The sequence below is a fragment of the Schistocerca gregaria genome, unplaced genomic scaffold, assembly GCF_023897955.1.
Source record: "Schistocerca gregaria isolate iqSchGreg1 unplaced genomic scaffold, iqSchGreg1.2 ptg001454l, whole genome shotgun sequence".
Taxonomy (NCBI): Eukaryota; Metazoa; Arthropoda; class Insecta; order Orthoptera; family Acrididae; genus Schistocerca; species Schistocerca gregaria.
The window spans coordinates 12,501-20,000 of NW_026062752.1; the positions used below are offsets into that span (position 1 = coordinate 12,501).

At 50.1% G+C, this 7,500-nt stretch overlaps 2 non-coding genes across 2 annotated transcripts in view; both read left to right on the plus strand.

The window, feature by feature from the left end:
- The first annotated feature begins 5,216 nt into the window (after positions 1-5,216).
- Positions 5,217-7,109, plus strand: LOC126332420 (small subunit ribosomal RNA). The gene has a single exon (XR_007563674.1). It is a non-coding gene; the product is annotated as a small subunit ribosomal RNA (ribosomal RNA).
- Positions 7,110-7,472: 363 nt separating this feature from the next.
- LOC126332418 (5.8S ribosomal RNA) overlaps positions 7,473-7,500 on the plus strand; it is a 155-nt gene continuing 127 nt past the window's right edge. Inside the window, exon 1 of the ribosomal RNA XR_007563672.1 lies at positions 7,473-7,500. This exon is cut by the window's right edge and continues 127 nt beyond it. This is a non-coding gene — a ribosomal RNA (5.8S ribosomal RNA).

The following is a 7,500-nucleotide window of genomic DNA, read 5'->3' on the forward strand; positions in this document are numbered from 1 at the left end:
GCTTAACCTAACTGTGGCTGTACCAGTTTATCGCTTAACCTAACTGTGGCTGTACCAGTTTATCGCTTAACCTAACTGTGGCTGTACCAGTTTATCGCTTAACCTAACTGTGGCTGTACCAGTTTATCGCTTAACCTAACTGTGGCTGTACCAGTTTATCGCTTAACCTAACTGTGGCTGTACCAGTTTATCGCTTAACCTAACTGTGGCTGTACCAGTTTATCGCTTAACCTAACTGTGGCTGTACCAGTTTATCGCTTAACCTAACTGTGGCTGTACCAGTTTATCGCTTAACCTAACTGTGGCTGTACCAGTTTATCGCTTAACCTAACTGTGGCTGTACCAGTTTATCGCTTAACCTAACTGTGGCTGTACCAGTTTATCGCTTAACCTAACTGTGGCTGTACCAGTTTATCGCTTAACCTAACTGTGGCTGTACCAGTTTATCGCTTAACCTAACTGTGGCTGTACCAGATTATCGCTTAACCTAACTGTGGCTGTACCAGATTATCGCTTAACCTAACTGTGGCTGTACCAGTTTATCGCTTAACCTAACTGTGGCTGTACCAGTTTATCGCTTAACCTAACTGTGGCTGTACCAGTTTATCGCTTAACCTAACTGTGGCTGTACCAGATTATCGCTTAACCTAACTGTGGCTGTACCAGTTTATCGCTTAACCTAACTGTGGCTGTACCAGTTTATCGCTTAACCTAACTGTGGCTGTACCAGTTTATCGCTTAACCTAACTGTGGCTGTACCAGTTTATCGCTTAACCTAACTGTGGCTGTACCAGTTTATCGCTTAACCTAACTGTGGCTGTACCAGTTTATCGCTTAACCTAACTGTGGCTGTACCAGTTTATCGCTTAACCTAACTGTGGCTGTACCAGTTTATCGCTTAACCTAACTGTGGCTGTACCAGTTTATCGCTTAACCTAACTGTGGCTGTACCAGTTTATCGCTTAACCTAACTGTGGCTGTACCAGATTATCGCTTAACCTAACTGTGGCTGTACCAGATTATCGCTTAACCTAACTGTGGCTGTACCAGATTATCGCTTAACCTAACTGTGGCTGTACCAGATTATCGCTTAACCTAACTGTGGCTGTACCAGATTATCGCTTAACCTAACTCAATTTGTCCCTTAACCTAACTCAATTTGTCCCTTAACCTAACTCAATTTGTCCCTTAACCTAACTCAATTTGTCCCTTAACCTAACTCAATTTGTCCCTTAACCTAACTCAATTTGTCCCTTAACCTAACTCAATTTGTCCCTTAACCTAACTCAATTTGTCCCTTAACCTAACTCAATTTGTCCCTTAACCTAACTCAATTTGTCCCTTAACCTAACTCAATTTGTCCCTCAACCTAACTCAATTTGTCCCTTAACCTAACTCAATTTGTCCCTTAACCTAACTCAATTTGTCCCTTAACCTAACTCAAGTTGTCCCTTAACCTAACTCAAGTTGTCCCTTAACCTAACTCAAGTTGTCCCTTAACCTAACTCAAGTTGTCCCTTAACCTAACTCAAGTTGTCCCTTAACCTAACTCAAGTTGTCCCTTAACCTAACTCAAGTTGTCCCTTAACCTAACTCAAGTTGTCCCTTAACCTAACTCAAGTTGTCCCTTAACCTAACTCAAGTTGTCCCTTAACCTAACTCAAGTTGTCCCTTAACCTAACTCAAGTTGTCCCTTAACCTAACTCAAGTTGTCCCTTAACCTAACTCAAGTTGTCCCTTAACCTAACTCAAGTTGTCCCTTAACCTAACTCAAGTTGTCCCTTAACCTAACTCAAGTTGTCCCTTAACCTAACTCAAGTTGTCCCTTAACCTAACTCAAGTTGTCCCTTAACCTAACTCAAGTTGTCCCTTAACCTAACTCAAGTTGTCCCTTAACCTAACTCAAGTTGTCCCTTAACCTAACTCAATTTGTCCCTTAACCTAACCCACGTTGTCCCTTAACCTAACTCAAGTTGTCCCTTAACCTAACTCAAGTTGTCCCTTAACCTAACTCAAGTTGTCCCTTAACCTAACTCAAGTTGTCCCTTAACCTAACTCAAGTTGTCCCTTAACCTAACTCAAGTTGTCCCTTAACCTAACTCAAGTTGTCCCTTAACCTAACTCAAGTTGTCCCTTAACCTAACTCAAGTTGTCCCTTAACCTAACTCAAGTTGTCCCTTAACCTAACTCAAGTTGTCCCTTAACCTAACTCAAGTTGTCCCTTAACCTAACTCAAGTTGTCCCTTAACCTAACTCAAGTTGTCCCTTAACCTAACTCAAGTTGTCCCTTAACCTAACTCAAGTTGTCCCTTAACCTAACTCAAGTTGTCCCTTAACCTAACTCAAGTTGTCCCTTAACCTAACTCAAGTTGTCCCTTAACCTAACTCAAGTTGTCCCTTAACCTAACTCAATTTGTCCCTTAACCTAACTCAATTTGTCCCTTAACCTAACTCAATTTGTCCCTTAACCTAACTCAAGTTGTCCCTTAACCTAACTCAATTTGTCCCTTAACCTAACTCAATTTGTCCCTTAACCTAACTCAATTTGTCCCTTAACCTAACTCAATTTGTCCCTTAACCTAACTCAATTTGTCCCTTAACCTAACTCAAGTTGTCCCTTAACCTAACTCAAGTTGTCCCTTAACCTAACCCACGTTGTCCCTTAACCTAACCCACGTTGTCCCTTAACCTAACCGACGTTGTCCCTTAACCTAACCGACGTTGTCCCTTAACCTAACCGACGTTGTCCCTTAACCTAACCGACGTTGTCCCTTAACCTAACCGACGTTGTCCCTTAACCTAACCGACGTTGTCCCTTAACCTAACCGACGTTGTCCCTTAACCTAACCCACGTTGTCCCTTAACCTAACCCACGTTGTCCCTTAACCTAACCCACGTTGTCCCTTAACCTAACCCACGTTGTCCCTTAACCTAACCCACGTTGTCCCTTAACCTAACCCACGTTGTCCCTTAACCTAACCCACGTTGTCCCTTAACCTAACCCACGTTGTCCCTTAACCTAACCCACGTTGTCCCTTAACCTAACCCACGTTGTCCCTTAACCTAACCCACGTTGTCCCTTAACCTAACCCACGTTGTCCCTTAACCTAACCCACGTTGTCCCTTAACCTAACCCACGTTGTCCCTTAACCTAACCCACGTTGTCCCTTAACCTAACCCACGTTGTCCCTTAACCTAACCCACGTTGTCCCTTAACCTAACCCACGTTGTCCCTTAACCTAACCCACGTTGTCCCTTAACCTAACCCACGTTGTCCCTTAACCTAACCCACGTTGTCCCTTAACCTAACCCACGTTGTCCCTTAACCTAACCCACGTTGTCCCTTAACCTAACCCACGTTGTCCCTTAACCTAACCCACGTTGTCCCTTTGCCTAACATAGTTCACTGCTCGGAATCTCTGGTGTCGTTGTTATCCTCATGTAGATGTCTTGCGAGTGTTGCTTACTTTCCACATATTCCTGCTATCCACTGTCAATTGTACTGCAATAGGACTATATCGCCGACCCCCCCCCTCCCCCCCCTCTGTCCCCCTCTGTCCCCCTCTTTGTGTCTCTGTCCTCTCAAGCTGGTCGGTCTGGCGTTTGAGTGTTAAATGAGCCTCGCAGCTGTTCAGTTGCATTCAGATGTCGACGCCCTCAGTGTACGTCGTGGTATGGTCTGTGTCCATTGTCCGCTGATGTCGTACGCGTAACCCACACGCTGTACCGATCATCGGTCGTTACGTACAGAGTGAAGTAGTGTGATACGTGTGACCGTACGCTGGCTGTGCCCAACGGTGTCGAATCTCAATTTCCATATGTTGTGCTTGATGCTACTTGTCTCGTCTCCCAATAACAGCTAGGTTGCACTGTGGTACGCCGTAGAGGCGTGTGGGAGGAACGTACGAACGCATTGTATGTCACCCTGGGTCGCTGGGGGTGGTGGTGCGGTGAGTCAGGTCAGGTCAGGTCAGCGTGAGCCGTCTGATGTAGTGACGCGTGTATTCCGACTTTGTCGTATTGCCTCACACAAAGTGCTACCCTGGTGGACCGCGTTCCATATCTGGGACATGCCGCAGATGCCGGTTGACAGTGGATCGCGGAAGGTACATCGCATACGTGCGCGGGCCACCTTCCACGTGTTCTCTTCTGCACATGTCGCAGTGTGTATGTGGTCTGATGTAGCGTGTCGTGACACATGACATCCTGGCATGCAAGAATTGTTGAATTCGCAAATGTAGGTGGACATCTACGTTTACTGCCCAAGATACGCAAATGAACTGGAAATCCGTTGTTGAGCGGTTGTTCACGCTGGAGGTGAATCTGTGATGGCGACGATCGGTACAGCTATTAACCGGTTGTTTCAGCGGTACCCGCCACATCCACACGCGTGACTAGGCCCATGTGGGTATGAAGCGATACGCGGCGGTGGCTTGGTGGGACTGTTCCCGGCCGGTGAAGGGGGGCCGCCCGGCGTGTTGGCCGCGCGCTGCGTGGGCGCACGCGCAACAGGCGGCTGGTGGGGGGCGCCGAGTGGCAGGAGCGCCAGCCGACGGGCCCGGCAGGCGGCGCAGCTACGCTGCGGCGCACCCTGCACGCGGCGCCTGGCGGCCAAAGTTGGTTCAGCCGAGCCCGGTGCGAAGCGCGGTGGACATCTGCAGTGTGCTGGTCTGATTGAGGACTGTGTGCGTTGAGGATGCGCCGCCGCCTGGCACTCGGCGCCGCGACGCCGTCTGCTGCTCGGTCGCCCCAGCGGTTCTCGCAGGTGGTTTGTATCGCAGTTGTGCGGACGTGTTGGCGCGTGCGCTGTGCTGGGAGAGTTCGCTTCTGCACCCAAGTGGGGCTTTGCCCTTGTGTGGCGCTGGCGTTGGAGCTGCCGGTCACCATAGGTGGCGCGTGTTGTCTCCCGCCGGCAATGCCACGACAGCACGCTCCCGGGCCTCTGTCGGCAGCGGCAAGCTCAGTTGGGAGCAAGGGTGTTCGCACTAAAACCGTCTACTCGCCTAACTCCGGGCGATTGCGCCTCTCTCGAAACCGACCAAGTACCTAGGACGGCGCTGCGCGCCGCCGGGACCTGAGAGGGTTTCGAGGTGTATCGTGCAGGGGAGCTCGGCCTCCTCCTGTTTGCAGAATAATTGAGCGGACGCTTGCGTGTTCGCGCGGGCCCCCGGGACACACTCCCGGGCGGCCGGCTGCTCAGCTCTAGTTGACGCAGCTCCCTGGTTGATCCTGCCAGTAGTCATATGCTTGTCTCAAAGATTAAGCCATGCATGTCTCAGTACAAGCCGCATTAAGGTGAAACCGCGAATGGCTCATTAAATCAGTTATGGTTCCTTAGATCGTACCCACGTTACTTGGATAACTGTGGTAATTCTAGAGCTAATACATGCAAACAGAGTCCCGACCAGAGATGGAAGGGACGCTTTTATTAGATCAAAACCAATCGGATTGGCTTGTCTGGTCCGTTTGCCTTGGTGACTCTGAATAACTTTGGGCTGATCGCACGGTCCTCGTACCGGCGACGCATCTTTCAAATGTCTGCCTTATCAACTGTCGATGGTAGGTTCTGCGCCTACCATGGTTGTAACGGGTAACGGGGAATCAGGGTTCGATTCCGGAGAGGGAGCCTGAGAAACGGCTACCACATCCAAGGAAGGCAGCAGGCGCGCAAATTACCCACTCCCGGCACGGGGAGGTAGTGACGAAAAATAACGATACGGGACTCATCCGAGGCCCCGTAATCGGAATGAGTACACTTTAAATCCTTTAACGAGTATCTATTGGAGGGCAAGTCTGGTGCCAGCAGCCGCGGTAATTCCAGCTCCAATAGCGTATATTAAAGTTGTTGCGGTTAAAAAGCTCGTAGTTGGATTTGTGTCCCACGCTGTTGGTTCACCGCCCGTCGGTGTTTAACTGGCATGTATCGTGGGACGTCCTGCCGGTGGGGCGAGCCGAAGGGGTGCTTTCGCGTCCCGAGGCGGACCCCGTTTAAATCCTACCAGGGTGCTCTTTGTTGAGTGTCTCGGTGGGCCGGCACGTTTACTTTGAACAAATTAGAGTGCTTAAAGCAGGCAAGCCCGCCTGAATACTGTGTGCATGGAATAATGGAATAGGACCTCGGTTCTATTTTGTTGGTTTTCGGAACCCGAGGTAATGATTAATAGGGACAGGCGGGGGCATTCGTATTGCGACGTTAGAGGTGAAATTCTTGGATCGTCGCAAGACGAACAGAAGCGAAAGCATTTGCCAAGTATGTTTTCATTAATCAAGAACGAAAGTTAGAGGTTCGAAGGCGATCAGATACCGCCCTAGTTCTAACCATAAACGATGCCAGCCAGCGATCCGCCGCAGTTCCTCCGATGACTCGGCGGGCAGCCTCCGGGAAACCAAAGCTTTTGGGTTCCGGGGGAAGTATGGTTGCAAAGCTGAAACTTAAAGGAATTGACGGAAGGGCACCACCAGGAGTGGAGCCTGCGGCTTAATTTGACTCAACACGGGAAACCTCACCAGGCCCGGACACCGGAAGGATTGACAGATTGATAGCTCTTTCTTGATTCGGTGGGTGGTGGTGCATGGCCGTTCTTAGTTGGTGGAGCGATTTGTCTGGTTAATTCCGATAACGAACGAGACTCTAGCCTGCTAACTAGTCGCGTGACATCCTTCGTGCTGTCAGCGATTACTTTTCTTCTTAGAGGGACAGGCGGCTTCTAGCCGCACGAGATTGAGCAATAACAGGTCTGTGATGCCCTTAGATGTTCTGGGCCGCACGCGCGCTACACTGAAGGAATCAGCGTGTCTTCCTAGGCCGAAAGGTCGGGGTAACCCGCTGAACCTCCTTCGTGCTAGGGATTGGGGCTTGCAATTGTTCCCCATGAACGAGGAATTCCCAGTAAGCGCGAGTCATAAGCTCGCGTTGATTACGTCCCTGCCCTTTGTACACACCGCCCGTCGCTACTACCGATTGAATGATTTAGTGAGGTCTTCGGACTGGTACGCGGCATCGACTCTGTCGTTGCCGATGCTACCGGAAAGATGACCAAACTTGATCATTTAGAGGAAGTAAAAGTCGTAACAAGGTTTCCGTAGGTGAACCTGCGGAAGGATCATTACCGACTAGACTGCATGTCTTTCGATGTGCGTGTCGTGTCGCGCAACACGCTACCTGTACGGCAGTGGCCGTGCGCCGCGTGCGGAACCACGCGTGCCTCTCAAAACTAGCGGAAGTGTTGTTGTTGTGTGGTACGAGCGCTGAAGCTCTGGAGCGGCTGGCCTGCGGTACCTGGCGCCTGGCGCCGGTTTTGAATGACGTTCGCCCGAGTGCCTGTCCGCTCCGGTGTGGAGCCGTACGACGCCCATCGGCTGTGAGGCCGTTGGACACAAAAAAAAATAGTGGAACAGGGGCCGTCAGACGCCTCAGTCCCGCAAATGCTACTGTCTTGAAAGAGACAGTGGGAGACTGAAAAGGAAAAGATCACCCAGGACGGTGGATCACTCGGCTCG